Source organism: Acinonyx jubatus, chromosome E1 (assembly GCF_027475565.1).
Source record: "Acinonyx jubatus isolate Ajub_Pintada_27869175 chromosome E1, VMU_Ajub_asm_v1.0, whole genome shotgun sequence".
NCBI lineage: Eukaryota > Metazoa > Chordata > Mammalia > Carnivora > Felidae > Acinonyx > Acinonyx jubatus.
In genome coordinates, this window is record NC_069397.1 from 7594982 (window position 1) to 7614451 (window position 19470).

Sequence of the window (19470 nt, forward strand, 5' to 3'; positions counted from 1 at the left end):
GCTGGTGCCGTCAGCACTTTTTCCTCTCAGAAAGGTTGTGCAGGATGGTCCCTCACAGCTCCTGGCCCCGGCACGTCCACCAACTTTGCAGACTTCCCTCAAACGCTTTCAGGGTGGGAGCTCAGAGCAGCACCATGGGGCAGTTTTCTGGCAGGCACGACGGGAGCATGTCACAAGCTCAACCCACCTCAGAGGGATGGAAGGTTCCAGACGCATCTACATAAAGCCAGAAGTCAATCGGCAAGAGGGTGAACTTGTGTTGCATGATATAGGAAAGGGGTCTCCAAGTTGTGCGCTCAGCTCCCGAGGCGGATATAAGGTGAAGCGTTGATGTATACAAACGATACAATTATTTATTTGTGTCTCAAAAAAAAAAAAGACGGGGCGCCTGGGTGGCTCGGTCGGTTAAGCATCTGACTCTTGAATTCTGTCCAGGCCATGATCTCACGGTTCGTAAGTCGGAGCCCCGTGTTGGGCTCTGCACTGACAGTGCGGAGCCCGCTTGGGATTTTCTCTCTCCCCCCCCCCCCCGTCTCTGTTCCTCCCCCACTTGTGCACTCGCTAATACATTTTTAAAAAGAAATTACATTTTTAAACTTTTCTCAAGCACCTGTATGCAGTCTCCATGTGAGCTGGCACATTGTCTCAGGGGACACATGGGTCCCCCACAGGAAGGGGTAGGAGACAGACCGAAGGAATGTCCTTCCTCACTGATAGTTCATGCAGACTGTGACAGATCACAGTTTATGGGAGACCAGTAAAATTGATTTGACTACATGATTGATTTCACCTAAACCAATTCTTACAACATGGACCAGAGGCTTAAACGATATTCTTGCAAAGATACTAGAATTGACGATACAGTGATAACATAGCCTCACAGCAATAATGCCTCACAGACATGCAGTCCGTTCTCCCTGTGCTATTTGATCTCTCTGTCAGCCGCACTATGAGGGGAAAAAAAAAAAAAAAGAATGGGGCTAATTAGATCTGACAAAAGTTTGAAATATGAATGCCCATCCACTATTGTCAATGACAAACCTCATGTAAAGTGCCCTGAAGTATGAGCTAATGATGTTTGGAACCCTTCAGGGTTAGAAAGACATTTTATTGCTTATTTCTTATTTATCCCAACCTTTTGTAATTTCTACTGTGTGTGTGTCTTTCAACATAAATGAAGATTGGAGATGCACGGTAAGAATTTTTTTTAAGTTTATTTATTTATTTTGAGAGAGAGAGAGAGAGACAGAGGTGAGCAGGGGAAAGGGTGGAGAGAGAGAGAATCCCAAGCAGGCTCCACACTGTCAGTGCGGAGCCCGACGCGGAACTCAAACCCACAAACTGTGAGATCACGACCTGAGCCGAAATCAAGAGTCGGACGCTTAATCGACCGAGCCACCCAAGTTACAAGCTTGGAAGTTGCTCGGAGAACAGATCTTAAACGATCTCATCACAGGAAAAAAATCTGTTCACTACGTATCATGGGGGATGTTCACGTGGGGGTTAACCTAGGGGATGTGATCAACTCACAGTATATACAAATACCGAATCATCATGTGATAGACCTGAAACGAACATGATGCTATAGGCCGATTACGCCTCAGTAAAAAAATAAAAGCAGTGGTAATTATACCACCTTGGATACTTTTCTAACATTTAAACCTCATAATTACAAAAAAAAAAAAGTGACAATAAGTTGGAAAGTTTGGTTTAAGAAGAAGGTAAAGAGGACGGGCAGTATTCGTGTAGTCCAGAGGAAGTCGCCTATAGATTCATAGATTTTAAAACTCCCAACTTTGTATATTTCCCACTCACCATGGAGCCTCCAACTAAGAAAACAGAATTAAATTAGGTCATTGGAGCTATCTTACTTGCTAACTATTGTAGGTGTTTGCTTACATTGAGCCCTGTCCTCCTCCCAAGTCCCCTAAAGACCACGGGAGACTTTTCAAATATAAAGGAAGAGGGCATAGTCTCCTGATGGCGATGATAACATGACCTTCACCACAGCCAACAGTCACAGTGATTCCTGAGTAGGGGTCCTCTTCAAAGAGCTTGATGTATATGACCTCACTCCTCACAATAACCCTTTGAGACCCAGTGGACAGACGCTAAGGGTGGCCCCATGATCCCCAACTCCTGGTGTTCATACCTTTGAGCGGCAGCCAGGACCTGTGACTTACTCCTGATCAACGGAACACAGCAAAGGTGACATGATCATGCGACACAGCAGTGCCTGACTTGCCAGAGCCTCTCTCTCCCTGGCTGGTTTTGAGAAAGCAAGAAGCCACACGGGGGCCAAGAGTGGCCTCTGGTCAATAACCGACAAGCACATGAAGCCGTCGGTCCCACAGTCACAAGGAAATACATTTTGCAGGCACCTGCATCAAGCTGGAAGTGGATCCTTCCCCAGTCGAGTGTCAGATGAGATCTCAACCCCAGCGGACGCTTGGCCTTCAGTCTCGTAGAGGACGCAGCTGAGCGGTGCCCAGATCCTGACCCACGGAAGCCGCGAGAGAATAAATATGTGTTGTTTTAAGCCATGATATGTAGAGCAGTACTGTTACTCAGCAAAAGATAACCACCAGAGGTATGTGTACCCGTATCCCTGTTTCACAGGGGGAAGATTAAATAAATTGCCCGAGTTCCACAGCTAGTAAGAGGTAGGGCTGAGGGGAACACCCAGGATGTCTGGTTCTGGAAGGCTGGCCTTAACCACTCTACTTACTGCCTCTGCTAATACTGTACTGACTAGTCCATTGGTCATCTCCTTAGGGTGCAGACCCGTCTCCTGAGGCTGCAGCCCCCTCCCTTGCAATTCCATTGCCAAGTCCAAGGCATGAAATTCGTGCTGCACAAAGGAAAGAACACGGACCAATGAGTCACGGACGTTCCTCCCATGGCTTCTGGGCAGGAGCAAAGCTTACCAGCAGGCCAAAGGCTCCAGCTGTCTGGGGCTCTGAATGAGCTCTGCCAGTAACTCAAGCTTCCCCGCACAGAAAGGAGGAAAATGAGTCTGTGGGTGTCACGGAAAGAATCTTGGCACGAAAGTCAGCGCACTTAGGCTCTGACCTCAGCTCTGCCAACCGGAGGCCGTGGGAACCTGAGGTGGTCACTTAGCATCTCAGGGCCTCTGTCTTCTCATTCCAGGAGGAGGGGTTTTGATTGGATGATTCTCAACGGCTCCAAAAAATTCACCTAATTCTAGGGTACTGTCTTGCTAGGGTATTCTAGGGTACTGTCATTCTAGGGTACTGAATGCCTTCCCCTTCCCTCCGGAACTGAAAGGGCCCTCTTCGTTTCGGCCACCTAAGTTTTGAAAGCCAGGTGACACATTTCTAATGCAGAATAAGCAGGAGAAGAAAGAAAAAAGAAACAAACAAAGGACCCCCCCCCCCACACCCCGGGGTCAGAGACACAAGGAAGGACGGAATTCACAGCCAAAAGGGAAGAAATTCCCACCCAGAGCTGTTGGGAGCCCTGAGCCTCTAGCCTGGCCGTTTCTGCCCATCGCCCGTGCCCAGCCGCCAGGGCTCCTGTGTCCACACATTCCCTTGCAGATTGAGTCCCAGCCTGCATATGACAGCCTCATTTTTCACCGACCGCATGCAGTGAATGCTGAACTGTAATCTCTTTTTGCATGCCTCGGTTCCAGATTCATAACTGGAGGAGCCGACCCCGTTGTGTGTGAGCGACCGCTTGTTGGCCACCCCGCCGAGCCGAGCCAGGCGGCCCCGCAATCCTGTGGCTTTCTCCCTGCGTCACACTTTGTCAAAAGGCATCACGAGCTTCACAAAGAAACGGCTCCTGGAAACTCCCCGTTTTCCAATCCTTTTACTATCTAATTGTTCCTCTTCTTCAAGGCTTGGCCATCCTCAGAATAGGCCAGGGTCCCCGCCTGGGCTGTCTCCACTTTCAATCAGAATGCGCTACAAAAGAGAGAGAGGCCCTTCCCACAGCCCTGGGCTGGGCGGTGTTTGCCCTCATTGTCCCAGGTTCTACTTTCTATGCCCCCGGCTGCCTCCCACAGGCCGTCCTACCCTTCCTCCAAGGGGCCAGTCCCTTCCAGCGCTAGGAAAACGTGATCCCATGAGGTAGATGGGCCCTTCGAGAACTCTCCGCTGGCTTCCCATTGCACTTAGAATGACGCCCGCCTCCTTGCCACGAACCTGGGGCCCTGCCTGCCTCCCCCACGTCACCCCCAGCAGACCTCCAGCCTGGGCACACACCATTTCTCTTTGCGCGAATGTTCTTTGCCCAGATCCTTCCACGGCTGCTTCCTGCTTGACATTAGCCGAGGCAATGGAGGGCGGCAATGTCACCCCGATGCTGTCATGGTCAGTGTTGGGTGTGCACGTGGCTGGATTCTAGACACAGCATCTGTGGCCCCACCTGAGGCTTCTGACTGCTGGAGCCCACTCTGCCCAGAGGCAGGTACGACTGGCCCTGCCAGTGACTCGATGGCCCCGGGAGCGGCCACTCATTCGTTCCCAGCACCTTCGACGCACAGCTGAGATAACTCTGAGGCACAGGTGTACATTGGGTCCCCAGGTGCCCGCACGGTCGCTTGTCTGGCACGACACCCGTTACTGGTTCCCTACTCTGTCTCATTTCCCCCTCTCCTCTGCTGGTCTTTTCTGGAATGACCTCTCCAGTCAACTGCTTGCACTCCCATCCTGGTCTCGGAGCCTGGTTAGGACATCCATCCAGGTGAAATGACATTCCCTAATCTGTCCCTATTACCTTTTTCTTTTTTAGAGTTTTTTTTTAAAGTTTATTTATTTTTGAGAGACAGAGAGACAGACAGAGAGAGAATGAGTGGAGGAAGGGCAGAGAGAGAGAGAGAGAGAGAGAGAGAGAGAGAGAGAGACAGAGGATCTGAAGCAGGCTCTGTGCTGACAGCAGATAGCCTGATGTGGGGCTTGAACTCACGAACCGTGAGGTAACGATCTGACCTAAAGTCAGATGTTTAAGCAACAGAGCCACCCGGGCGGCCCCCCCCGCCCCCCGCCGCCATGACCTTTTTCTATTTTCTTTATGGCTCCTGATCTCTGATTTTTTTCTGTTTATCTAGCCACTCACTCTTTTTTGTTTTTAATGTGTATTTATTTATTTTGAGAGAGGAGAGCACAAGCAGGGGGAGGGGCAGAGAGAGGAGAGAGAGAGAATCCCAAGCAGGCTCCACGCTGTCAGTGCAGAGCCGACGTGGGGCTCAATCCCACGAACTGAGTCGACATCAGGAGTCAGGTGCGTAACTGACCGAGCGACCCAGGCGCCCCTCATTTACTCATTCTTTATTGACTCTCTTCGCTACAGAGAGAACGTAAGCTCCACGAGAGGAGAGGGATTCTTTGTTTGTCCCCAGCGTCTGACCGACGCCTGACCCAAAGTAGGTGCTCAATAAATATCTGCTGAGAGACGAGTGAGCTCACAGCTGATTCTGAACTGCTTCTCCGTCTATTCATGGGATTTCCCACTGAAGGCTAGGGTAGCCTACGAAGCCGCCCCACATTTCTGACACCCCCACTAAAAACAAAAACAACAACAACGTCAAGCCCATGGAGAGGGGGAAATAAGGAAAGTTCTTTCCCAAGCGTCAGAGGTCACTGTCTTATCACTGAGGCACCCAGAGTTCACCATCTCTTCTGGTCACCCAGTCCTGCAGGTTAAGACCCGACCAGAAAGGACAGTTGGATGGTGTGATAAAAATGGACTCGGTCTTTACGCTCTTGGGACGATATAACTGTCGGAATGCTAGACTCCTGCCTTGAACTGAGGCGGTTTATTCCTGCCACGTGAAAAGCGCATTTTGTCCCAGGTGGCCATCCCTTGTCCTGCGGGAGGTTCTCCGCGGTTAACTGGGTCTTGGGTCTCATTCCACTGAGGAGTGAGCTTGCTTGTCAGGTGGCTGTGACATCGGGGCTTCCAAGGGACCCTCTCTGTTCTGAATGCCGGCATCACACTGCGTGTGGCCTTGTGTGCGTCCGTCCCCCGTGGAGGTGGAGAGTGTCTGCAGGGTCGTGTGTTGCTCGTGCCCATTTCTTACCCTTATCCCTTATGCCTGGTGCGTCCGTCTAACTTCCCCAGATCCGGGGCGCCAAAGACCATCTCTGCTGGTTCACCACTGGGCTTCCGGTGTTTACTATAATTACTATCCATTGTGGACTCTTAGTAAATACACACTGGGTGAATGAATGAATCAACAAATGAATGAATTGGAGTTTTTCCAGAGGAAGGACCACTAAAACTCATTGAGTCTCTAAAGCTCATTGACATGGAGTAGAATCTTCAGGAGCCCTGGATGAAGAAGGAGGCAGTGACAATGAATGGCCCACTAAGAAAATATCGCGGGGTCAAAGGACAGCCAGTGAAGGGCTTTAAAGGAAAATTTGGGGTTGCCCATGTGTGATTCTGCACAGGCACCCATGGCTTAGCTATAAACAGATGGGCTAATTTCCAGGAAATTCCACCAGTAATAGGCTGTCGCCAGAGCCGGGTGCTAAAACTCTTTTCTGATCATGAGGGGCATGCCCAGGATCTTCTCTTAAAATACCCAGTGACTAAGGAGACCGGAGGCAACACAAACTGCCCAAAGAGTTGAACAAGATGATGTATGAGGAGGCGTTCTACAAAGCGTAAATCTCTTTACCCACAGTGTGTTTTTGTGATGATGATAAATATCACCGCTAAGTGTATTTGGTGGATAATTAGTCCCAGACGGTGCCCCATTTGGAAAAAAATATATATATGTGTGGTCAGAAAGCCAGAATGAAATCCACTCAAAATGTAAGTCAGATCATGCTACGACCCTTCTCAAAAGCCTCCGGAGACTTCTGTCCCGCTCAGAGGCAAACTCAAACTCCTTGCCACGGCCCCCAAATCAGACAGGGGACGTCTTCCATGGGGACCTCGATCAGGTCAGTCCTACAGTTGCTGTCCTGTTATTACGTCCTTCGTGTAAAATTCTAAAATCCACATGGAAAGATGCTTAACATCACGAATCGCCGAAGAAAAGCAAATCAAAGCGACAAGGAGATAGCACCTCACCCCCATTGAGATGGCTATTATTAACGTAAACGGAAAATAACACATGTCGGCCATGACCCGGAGAGATTGGGACCCTCGCGCACCGTCGACAGGAAGGTAAGATGGTCCCGCCGCTACGGAAAACAGTATGGTGGTTCCTCAAAGGTGAAAAATAGAACTTCTGTATGATTTGGCAATCCCACTTCTGGGTAGACATATACCCAAAAGAATTTAAAAACGGGGAGTCAAACAGGTATCTGCACTCTGATGTTCACTACAGCATTATTCGCAGCGGACAAGATGAGGAAATGACCTGAATGTCTGCCAAGAGATGAACGGAAAAAGGCAATGCGGTATAGACATATGATGGAATGGCGGCCAGCCTCAGACAGGCGGACAGTTCTGATGCACGCTACAATCTGGATGAATCCTGGGGACACCGTGCTGAGTGAAATCAGTCGGCCACGATGTCACTTCCGCGATGTGACCAGATTAGTCAGATCCATAGAGACAGAAAGTGGAAGGGTGGGCACCAGGGCCTTGGGGAGAGGGGGTGGGGAGTCAGCGTTTAAAAGAGACAGAGCTTTGGTTTGGAAAATGAAAGGAAGTTCTAGAGATGGGTGGTGCTGACTGCTGCACGATCATGTGAAGGCACTTAATGCTACAGAACTGTACTCTTTTGTTTTCTGGAAGTTTATCTATTTTTGAGGGGGAGGGGAGGGGCAGAGAGACAGAGGCAGAGAAAGAATCCCAAGCAGCCTCCACACTCAGTGCACAGCCCGACGAGGGGTTCCATCCCAGAATCCGTGAGATCATGACCTCAGCCGAACTCAAAAGTTGGACACTCAACCGACCGAGTCACGCAGGCACCCTCCAGAACTGTGCTCTTGGAAAGGGTTAAAATGGGAGCGCCTGGGTGGCTCGGTCGGTTGAGCATCTGACTCTTGATTTGGGCTCAGGTCACGATCTCACAGGTCATGGGATGGAGCCCCGTGTCGGGCTTTGCACTGAACGTGGAGCCTGCTTGGGATTCCCTCTCTCCCACCCTCTCTGCCCCTCCCCCGCTTGCATTCTCTCAAAAATAAATATTTAAAAAAGGGTCGAAATGGGAAATTTTACATTATGTGTATTTTTTTATTTAAAAAAAAATTTTTTTTAACGTTTATTTATTTTTGAGACAGAGAGAGACAGAGCATGAACGGGGGAGGGGCAGAGAGAGAGGGAGACATAGAATCCGAAGCAGGCTCCAGGCTCTGAGCCATCAGCCCAGAGCCCGACGCGGGGCTGGAACTCACGGACCGCGAGATCGTGACCTGAGTTGAAGTCGGATGCTTAACCGGCTGAGCCACCCAGGTGCCCCTACATTACGTATATTTTAACACAATTTACAGAAAAGAAAGAACAAGAAAACCCACATGGGTTTCCCCTCACTTCCCTCAGCCTCTGAACATCGAACATCATCCGTCCAAAATGGCGCACCTGACCACACCGCTCACAAAGCACCTCCAATCACTCCCCACCCTGTTACCTTGCTCTCTTTCTCCTCCTAGGCCCCATCCGTGCCTGACCCATTATTACTCACATCAGTATTGGATTCTGTCTGCCATGTAAGTGCCAAAGGGCAAGGCCTATGTTTGGTTCACTGCCATTTCCCCAACAGCTGGAGAGCAACGGACACCCGTAAATATCTATAAAAGAGAGGCATGAGATGCTTCTTTCTAGATGAGGACACTGGAAAAGTGAAGTAACATACATGGTCACACATGAAATAAATGCAAAAACCAGGCCTGGGCCCCAGCCCCAAGCCTGCACCTTCTCCCAACCATACTGTGTTGTTGTTGATGGTGACATTCATTCCGGTGTCCCACCTTTTCTCCCTTGAGCAAAATCTCCCCCCAGTTCAAAATCAAGTTGCCTGGCAGCCAAAAATACACGGCTGCATTCATCCACTCAATGTGTACGTGTCAGGCACTGTGCTAGGCGTCAGGATACGGCTGAGGAGAGGAGAACGCAGTTCAGGAAGGTCAGAGCCGCACAGGCCAGGCCCATGGTGGTGAGGACTACCCTTGCCTTGGGGACACAGACCCCGGAGTTCGAGAAATCCTTAGCCAGGTGACAGGAGAAACGGACGCAAGAAGAAGGAAAGGGGGACAGCACGTAATTTGTTATGAATGAAGCTTAAGGAGCAACAGGGAAGCCAAGAAATGAGGGTGACGGTATTTTGATGGATTATTGTCTGAGCAGCTAACTTTCCTTCCCTTTGCTTTCGTTTCTAGTCCCTCCCTCTTCCCTGGAGGCGATTTGCCATAGCTTGGATTTGCAGATCAGATGGGCGTGAGTTCCATTCATGGCTCTGGGACTCGGTTTCCACCTCTGTACAATGGGAATATCGTAAAACCACCCTCACAGGATTGTGAGAATTAACAGGAAAAACACGGGGAAAGGTCACTACCCAGTACTTGGTACACAGTAAGCACTTAATACATGCTGGCTTTGTTCTTATCTCGCACTGAATGCTGCACACATCTTTGTAACACATTCTTTAGCCCTTCAGAGTATTTAGGGGGTGATTTTTTTAATAGAAAAAAAATCTGAAGGAGTTTGTAGAACATTATCTGGAAGTCGACAACAGGTATACAGAATTGAAGGAATCTTCTAGAAACAACTGATTTGTTCAATCTGGCGGAATTTAAAGGTCTTGGGAGGAAACCACTGGGGTGTGGTCAGCATGACTGACTTCCCAAGTCTGTGCCCAGTAACCTTATAACAGCGGCTTGAAATTGGCCACGAGCAGAGAATCAACACCATAATAATCAACAAATACCACAACTCTGGGCTTTTTTTTTTTTTTTTAACTTTTTCTCAAAAACTGGCTTATCAGTACCTCGCTGGAACTATAGCACAGGCTTTTCCAAGGTTTTGGAGGTCAGGTTTTTCCAAAATGACTGACCAGGCTCAACCTGGCGGTCCGACCCCATGTGGATGCGACCCGTGTTTACACTGAGGATATTACAACCTAAGACGTATGTGCCAAACATGTCTCAGGAGACAGACCAACATCCCTCGGGGCCGCTAAGGGAGGAAGCCATGGGTACACCTCCGTCTTGGGTGGGCACAGAGAAGGCTTCTCAGAAGCAGCAGTATCTACATTAAGTCCTAAAGGACAAGAGGTTAGGACATCCCAGGAGCAGGGAGAATGGCCCAGGCAAGTACGTGTTGTGCAAAAGGGGAGAGGCGAGTGGAACCGAGTGTGCTTAGGCAAGCAAAAGTCACTTCGGCACAGAGTATGGGAGGGAAAGTGTGAGCAGGGCCAGACGGGCAGGACTGACTGTGCTGGGGTTTTCTCCTCCGCGTCATCAGGAGCCACTGGAGAGTTCGAACAGGGAGAGGGTATGACCAGAACTGCCTTTGAAAGCTCTCTGGCTGCAGTATAAGGTTAAGAAAATGTTGGTAGAGGAAGTGCCTGGGCAGCTCAGTCGGTTGAGTGCGCGACTCTTGATTTTGGCCCAGGTCGCGATCCCAGGGTCGTGGCATCGAGCCCCGCATCGGGGTCCATGCTGACAGCGTGGAGCCTGTGTGAGAGTCTCTCTCTCCCTCTCTCTCTCCTTCTGCCCCTCCTCCTCCATTCTTTCTCTCTCTCAAAGATAAAAAGAAAATGTCAGGTGGAGGACTGGCCAAGAGAGGCCGTGGAAAACTGTGGGGAGGAAGCGAGGGGAGTGGTCCAGGTGAGGGAGGAGGAGGGCCTCCGGGCACAGGGTAAGGCAGCTCGGGAAGGAAGGAGGGACGCATCTGAGCGCATTTTTGGTGCAGACCCTCATGACCGCAGGTGTGGCTGAAGAATTTTCGGAGAAGGCAGAGAAGAAACGCAAGTAAGGACGGGAACAGATGCGTGTGACAGCCGTGCCCACGGCTGCATCCTTCACGGCAGCGAAAGGTGGAAACGACCCAAGCATCCATCACCGGAAAAACGGAGACACACAATACTCTGTATGCATGCAATGGAATATTCCTCAGCCTTAAAAAGGAAGGAAATTCTGCCATAGGTGACAACACGGAAGAGCCCTGAGGACATTGCGCTGAGTGAAATAAGCCAGTCATAAAAGCACAAATGCTGCGTGATTCCATGGATGCGAGGCGTAGACAGTAGGTAGATTGATAGAGCCAGAAAGTAGCAAGGAGGCTCCCAGGGGCTAGGGGGATGTGGAGTGCGGAGTTAGCATTTAAGGGGGACGGAGCTTCAGCTTGGGGTGATGAAAACATTCCTGGGGATGGACAGGAGCGATGGTCACCCCACGATGTGAATGTGCTTAACGTCACCAAAGTGCACACATCAAACTGACGTTTTATGTTACGTATCTTTTAGCACAATTAAAAAAAAAATCGAGGGGAGCGAAGGATCCAGCCCAGCCTTCGGGCTTGCGGGCTGTAGAAGAGAGCGGTGTTCCTGATGGGCCACAAGCCTCCTGACTACCCCTGCCCCGTCCGTTCAGACACCAGCCATAATGATTCTCTCCAGCAAACTGTCAGCTCGTCTGACGGAATGAACTCCACGGACAGATTGTTTGAGCAGCTGTCAGGACCCAGGGGGGTGGGTGGGGGGGGCAGGGCGCTAGCTGGGGAGGGCCATGAGGAAACTTTCAGAGGTCGTATCTTTCGGAGGTGTTATATCTTGATAAGGGTCTGAGCCATAGAATTATATTTTTACAGCTCACCAAACCTTACCCTAGATCTATTCCCTTCTCTGCACATCAGTTTGACTTCTTGCTCTCATTAAATGCAGGTTGAGAAATTAGAGATGAGACGTACTGATGTCTGCAACTCACTCTGAAAGGACTTTCAAAATAAGATGAATCAACGTAAACGGAAGGATCTGGGAGGAGACAAAAAGGGCAAACCGTTGGCAACCGTGGGATCTAAGTGGTCAGTACCTGGGGCACCTACAATTCTTTCCATTTTTCTGTATGTTTAAAAACTCTCATGTAAAATGTTGAGAGGAACACAATTACAGTTTTTAAAAAATGTGGTTCTTTTTAAATCAGTCAATTCTTATAGCACATTGCACAACCAGACAGGTTGTTAGAACTCTATGGCCATTGAGTAGCACCTAGAATAGTGGATTTTTTTTTCCATTTTATTTGAGAGAGAGAGAGAGAGAGAGAGCATGAGCAGGGGAGAAGGGCAAAAAGAGAGAGAGAGAGACTCTTAAGCAGTCTCCACCCTTAGCACGGAACCCCACATGGGGCTTGATCCCATGACCCTGAGATCATGAGCTGAGCTGAAATCAAGAGTTGGGTGTTCAACCGACTGAGCCATCCAGGTGCCCCTAGAATAGTGGTTCTTAAGCTGTGTTCCCTAGAAGTGTTTTAGGGACTTCCTCTCCTTCAGGAAAAATAGCCCTTCTTCACTATGGTTTATATGTTGTGGATTCTGTGTAAGATTTTTGTCTTTTTTAAAGTTTTCATTATTTATTTATTTACTTATTTATTTAGTGTATTTATTTTGAGACAGAGAGAGAGAGAGAGAGAGAGAGAGAGAGAGAGAGAGAGTGTGTGTGTGTGTGTGTGAGCAGGGAAGGGGCAGAGAGGGAGAGAGAGAAAATCCCAAGCAGGCTCTGCACTGTCAGCACAGAGCCCAATGTGGGGCTCGATCCCATGAGTGGTGAGATCACGATCTGAGCCAAAACCAAGACTTAGACGCTTAACTGACTGAGCCACCCAGGTGCCCCCATTTTCACTACTTAAAAATGTCAACGCATCTCAATACTAACTCATTCGTGTTTGGGACTGGCCAGCATTTGCTGTGCAAGCCTGTTCCTTATGTTGCTGTACCTGGGCATCCTTGATCTTCAGGCACTAACCGGCCAGCAACACCCCACCCTACCATCGTAACAACGCTAAACGCCTCTGGTACATTTCCCTCTTGGCCCTCGTCCCACTGACTCACCCCTATCTCTTTGGAGTTAGTGCCAAATCTAAGAAACCAAGGTCCACGGGTCTGCCCTCAAGTAGAGAACATTTTCCCACCACTGCACCTTGCCTGCGACGCTCCTTGAGTGTTAACCATGTTACTTGGAACACTGAGACGCTGGTTTCTACCTTCCGTGTACTCTCCTTAAAAAGAAACGTTCACCCTCCCTCTTTGCAGACCTGACCTGGTGCTCTCTCCTTGCAAACGGATGGCTCCAGATGCTTCCCGGATACTCTCGCATCTTGACTTCGGAAAGAGAATGGCTGCCGTGACGTTTGTACATCTGGTCTACACGGCAATCCTGCTTAGCGTTATGAACGATTAAGTTGGCTTTCAGGCAGGCATCTAAAAGCAAAAAATGAAGAGAGACCACAGTGTTTAAAATGCAGGATGAAACCCAAGCAGCGTGCCAAATGTTAAGGGACCCCATCGGCTTAGACTTTTGTCTCACACCCTCCGCTGGGGCGGTGGCCTCGGAAAAGGGCGTCGGTCAGGGGGTGGCTCCATGTACCCCCGACAAACTCCTTCCACATTGTTTTCTTACACGAGTGTGCAAACGGAAAAGGAACGGAAAGCAAGCTGGGACAGATGTCTAATATCATTAAAGCTGGCTTCCAAAAGAATCCAGATCTCAGTTTGGTATATTAATGCTCTATTTATCTTTAAGCACAGATGGATATTTTTATTAGTATTACTTTGTTTATCTGGTTTCAAGAAAGGTTAGTCCAGGGGGCAGATGCCTCTGTTATGAGCGCACATTCCTGCCGAGGGAGTCAGAAGACAAGAGGAGGCTTTTCGGCAGAACTTTAATTAGAAAAGCCCAAGTTATAAATGTTGGCAGCTCTCGCCTGGTCTAACGAGTCCAGTTGCAACAACAAACAGAAAGAAAAATAGAACATTGGCAAAACCCTGATTTCCCACCTCTCCTCCCCACCAGCTGAAGAGAGGTACGACGCAATGCCATTTCGTCCCCAAGTGTGAAACAGACCATGAAAGGATCCAAATTCTCAGAAAACGGATGTTTTCGTAAGCAGCTGGTTATCGCTGGAGATAATCAACAGCAACAGGTCTGTTATGAACACATGGACCTTCCAGAAGCTTCAGGCTGAGGCAATTTCTATTATGGATTTCATGGCTTTTATTGGACGGCCTGTATTCCTGGGCAGGGTGGGGGGAAAGGAGGGAATGCCCAGTGTCTCAGCACAATTATTACCTCTAGTTTGTTTTCCGTTGGAGTCGATTTCTTATTAGACTCTCCTTTTAGGGGATTTAAAATGGGATTATGGATCCATATGCCCAGGAAATTTCTTACCCGATTGGATTAGGAGAGTTCATTCGCCTGATGGTTCCCCCAAGAACCGTTACAACGGGCTTTGTTTTGTCACCAAGCTTAAATCTTTACTACTCATCTTTTTTATTCTAGTCCTTTTTCTACCACCCCTCTCTATACAGCTGCTTGTGCAGGCATGCAAAGGCAAAAAAAAGCAAACGTTTTAAAGCCAAAAGTCCGGGTGTAAGAGACAGGTCTGCCTTACAGCAATTGAGCATGACATACCACTGACTGCTCTCTGGCACAATTTTCCTGCCTCCAAATTGGGAATCATCGTCTCCCACCCACCTTTTAAAGCTGCTTTGGAGATATGATTCCATCACAATCCTGCGCCAACCCACCCACCCCCCAAAAAAATCACTCTGCCTCTTGGATCTCATGCTGTTCTCTTTCCTTTATTTTTTTAAAAAATATTTTAATGTGTATTTATTTTTGGGAGAGAGAGAGAGAGACAGTGAGAGAGAGAGAGGAGAGGGCAGAGAGAGGGAGACACAGAATCCGACGCAGGCTCCAGGCTCCGAGCTGTCAGCACAGAGCCCGACGCGGGGCCCGAACCCATGAACCACGATGAGATCATGACCTGAGCCGAAGTCAGATGCTTTTAGACTGAGCCACCCAGGCGCCCTGCTGCTCTCCCTTTCCAACTGCTCGTGCTCGACTTTGCTTAGATTCTTCTCTTCCCCCACATGCTGTGTCCAGCCCCTCTCTCCTTATTTTCATCTTGTCCGGCTCCAATCTCCGTACCCACGTGTGCTGTTACTGCAGAGGCCCCCTCACGAACCTGCCCACCTTGGTTTCTCCCGTTCACCTGACGTTCACTGATCCAGGTAGGTCTACCTGATCCAGAAAGACGCTCCTGTTCTCCATGGCCGTTCCATGGCTCTGTTTGAAACGTCACCTCTATTTGGTAGGTGTTGCTGCGTATACAACAGGACACAGACTCAGCCAGCTGGTCAAGGATCTCTGGTATCCAGTCTGACCACCTCCCCAACCCCCCGCTTTCACCAGAACCTCCCCAAACTTCCCCTTCCTAGCCAATCTGAACCCTCGCCCTTCCCTGCGTATTGCTAGTAACATCCATCCACCTTTTGCTCGTTCCTGCAGCCCCTGGAGGAGCTTCGAGCTTCTTCCTGGAGCACCGTTTCTAGTCTCCTCCTGTATGCGCTCCCATCTCTCACGGCTGAGTTCGAGTCCAACCTCCTACTTCAACTCTGTGGACACAGCCCTCCTCTTTACCGCATTACCTGTTCTTCATCATCTGTACCTCTCTTATTCCACTTACTGTCACCTCCCCTACCATCTGGTTGTTTCCTACATGCCTGTTGGTATGACAACGTCCTTCAGGGCAAGTACTGGGTCTGACTGGCTTGTCAGGAAGCCCCACGGTGCCAGGCACAGAGCGGACTCTCTGTAAGGCCACCTTTGAGTCAAGAGTGCCGTTTGGAGCCTGAGCTGGTGCTGTGACACCAGCGTGTTTGGACATGTCTGGCCTTCCCAGGGCCAAGGTGCACAGACACCGGAGGAGCCCTCTGGGAAATCGCCCATCCTGGGGGAGAAAAGGCGAGCAGAGAAGCTTGGCCCCCTCACAAAGCCTTAGTCATGGTGGCTGGGGCTTGGGTTTCAAGTGGGCCATAATGTCTGCCTTTCAGCTTTGTCTCCTCGCCCAAGACCTGTTTACTGAAAAAAATAAAAAAATAAAAAAATCGAGAAGGCTTTTCTGGAAGGCACATAGAGCAATTTAAAGGTCTCTGTTGGGGCGCCTGGGTGGCTCAGTTGTCGGCTCAGGTCACGATCTCACAGTTCGTGGGTTTGAGCCCCAAGTCAGGCTCTGTGCTGACAGCTCGGAGCCTGGAACCTGCTTCGGATTCTGCATCTTCTTCTCTTCTCTCTCTGCCCCTTCCCTGCTCGCACTCTGTCTCTCTCTTTCTCTTTCAAAAATAAACATTAAAAAAAATGTAAAAAAAAAAAAAATTTGTTTTTTTAAAGCCTCTGTTAAAACACTGGAAGTGGAGGAATTACTGCCCTGACTCCACAGAAGGAAAAATGCCTTTGGTACTGGAGGGCCCCGGAGGACACGGGGCCGTTGCTTTGAGGCCTTAAAAATGCAGCTCGTCAGAACCGAACCCCAATGGGGCCAGCAGAAAAGACATCATCAGCATCATCATCATCATGCAGATGATGCATCTACCTCCAAAGACCCCCGGAAGTACTTGGGGGAGGGCCAGGAATTGCAGAGGCAAAAGAGCCTGGCAAATCACAGGTATGGCCGAGAGCAAGAGAACAGTGCAGCTCACACGTGGCCGGAATGAGCAGGTGAGAGAGCTCAAGGTGATGTACACGAAAGAACCGTTCGGAGCACATACGATGGGGATGTCAGAACGGACTGGGTCTGCAGGTTTCTCCCGGCTACACGAACATGGTCTCACAGTCTCATCACTCTAGAATTAACCTGTCTCCTGACACCTCGCTCCCCTCTTCCATTGGATTTTTTTTTTCATCTTTCCTTCCCCTACGTGTTACATCTATTTGCATCATCCCTGTGAGGCTGCTACAAATGAATCCGTTGAGCCATGGGAACTCATGTGACCAGTCCCAAGAACCTTTTGTTTGTCATTGCAAACACCCGCTACCAGATATGAACAATGACGGTGGGGGGTGGGGGGCGCGGGGGACCCATGATGTATGTGCCTGGAGTTTGGGAACCGGCTGAAAAGGTAGCGGGGAGAGGAAGGAGCCTGGAAACATAGACTTTCCTGCATAACTGGTCCTCATTTCTCATGCCTGATGATTATTAATTACATTTGTGCATTGATACAATTTGCCGGTTTTCTGAGGAGGCGAATTGAGCTTAGTCATTTTGGCATTTTTAAATGTAAATGAAAAATCACCCAGTGCTCCGAGCCAGGAGCGAGAAAGATAAATAACACCAGGAAGCTGGTCGTTGCCCGTCTGTCATAAAATTTCATTAGTTTTGACAGCTTGTACAACATAAGCAATGAATGAATGCTAACTACACTTCCTTGCCTGTCCGCTCCCAGAAGTCACCGGCACTGCACAGACCAGAGGGGTACCACCTGCCAGGGGGACCCCGCGAGGAAGGACACAGGGGCCTCCGTGAGCCCCACGAGGGCCCCAGGACACCCTCCTTGGGTAGTAGGCTCCTAACTTCCCTGTCCACGTGGGATGACTCTCGCGTAGGACTCCTTCGTTAACAAATACTTCTCGATGCTTCCATGGGCCAGGCGCAGCTCTGAGTGCGTGCAGGTAAGTGCATCCACGGTGAGAAGTGCCGGGGGGAAGCACGTCAGGGAAAGCAGAGAGGAGGTCCCCGCCCTTGGCTGCCTGAGGGATGCCAGCAAGTTGTCTGACCACGGACGCCATGTGGGCATTCAGGCCCCCCCCCAAACGGTGACGGCCCGGGAGTCCTGAGTCTCTTGGGGTGACTGACATAGAGGCACTTCTGATTTCTGTTCCCTCTCTTCCTTCCCTTAAACAATTCAGCCATAAAGCCGTTGGGTGGGGCAGAATAAAAGTCAGCATCTCTGCAGGAAGGAAAAGGAAACACGGTGGCCCAAGGGTATCAGAGTCCAAGAAGGGTGACAGGAGTGTCCCTGCAAAGTGACGGCCTGGCTGGGCGGGGGGGGGGGGGGGCTCTGAGCCTGATGGTGGGTGTTAGGGACCCAGCAGGACGAGGAGGACATATATGTAAGCCAGCAGCCAGTGTGGGGACTCAGGGTCAAAGCTGGAAGAGGGTGTCCCCGTAGAAGGGCAGCCAGGGAAGGGGAATCAGCCACAGCAGGGTGAGGAGAGCATCCGCTGGTAGGGCAGTTTGGCATGGGGACTCCAAGCCCCAACGAGGCAAGGAGAAAACTGCCACAAAGGGGTGTCAGAGCTCCAGCGGGGTGAGGAGGGCATCCACAGGGACGCTCAGCGGAAGGGCCAAATGGTCACATACAAAAGCATTGGTCAAATGAGCAAACAAATTAAGGTAATGGGAGTCTGCCTTCTAACTGTCAGAGAAAGGAGGTACACATACGGGGAAAGGGAGAAGGCGAGAATAAACCCTGTGCTGTTGGACTGGAATTGGAGAGATCAGAGTAGACACGTCGTTTCCAATCCATAGAGATAGACACTGAAATAAATACAAATGAATATACATACTCCCTTGCTGTGCCGTTGAGAGCCTGGGAACAAGAACACCCAATAAATGCAACTGTCTTTCTCATGGGTGTGGTGGAGCTGGTAATATAAAAGCTTAGAGAAGCCTGTGATATCTTTACCACCATAAAGGGAGAGCCTGCCTGGGAGTAAAACAGAGGAGAAGGAGAGCAAAGAGGGATCCTGATAACATTATTTGAAGCCCTGGATCCAGCCATGCCTGAAGCTTATCTTGTAACTGAACACAATTCTTTCTTTTTTCTTTCTTTTCCTCCCTTTTTCTTTCTTTCTTTCTTTCTTTCTTTCTTTCTTTCTTTCTTTCTTTCTTTCTTTCTTTCTTTCTTTCTTTTCCTTCCTTCCTTCCTTTGTTCTTTCTCCTTCCTTCCTTTTTCTTCTTCCTTTCTTTCATTTTTCTTCCTTCCTTTCTTCCTTCTTCCTTCCTTCCTTCCTTCTTCCTTCCTTCCTTTTTTTCTTTTTTCTTTCCTTTCTTTTTCCTTCCCTCCTCCCTTCCTTCCTTCCTTCTTCCATTCCTTCCTTCCTTCTTCCCTTCTTTCCTTCCTTCCTTCCTTCCTTCCTTCCTTCCTTCCTGTAGGGTTAGTTGAATTGTTGGCACTTGAAGTGAAAAAGTTTTATTAATACTCTCAAAAAATTCCTGATGATTGGTCTCCATGGAATCACAACCTCAGATATTCCAGGCATCCTACTTTTTAAAAGGCATTTGTATATCCATGTTGTCATTTATTTAACAAACATTTATTGGGTGCCTCCTAAATGCCAGACACAATTCTGGTTTCTTAGGATACACCAGTGAAGGAAAACTGACAAGAATCTCTGACCTGTGGGATTGACATTCTAATGGAGCAAGACGGAAAATAAACAACAGACAATAACTCAATAAATAGAGGAGTATAAATGCTGTGGTGTGGGGGGCGGGGAGGAGAAAAAGAAACGGTAGAGCATGGTAAGGGGGAGACAGACATTCTAGCACA

The 19470-nt window shown here is 49.3% G+C and overlaps 1 long non-coding RNA gene across 11 annotated transcripts in view; it reads right to left on the minus strand.

Moving 5' to 3' along the window:
• LOC106983012 (uncharacterized) overlaps positions 1-19470 on the minus strand; it is a 229432-nt gene that overhangs the window by 156533 nt on the left and 53429 nt on the right. For 9 of the 11 annotated variants that reach the window (XR_008294306.1, XR_008294304.1, XR_008294305.1 and 6 more), the window contains one exon: positions 13178-13338. This is a non-coding gene — a long non-coding RNA (uncharacterized LOC106983012). Of the gene's footprint in view, positions 1-13177; positions 13339-15104; positions 15241-19470 lie in introns of all 11 variants that reach the window. The other 2 variants (XR_008294311.1, XR_008294313.1) reach the window with 1 other exon arrangement.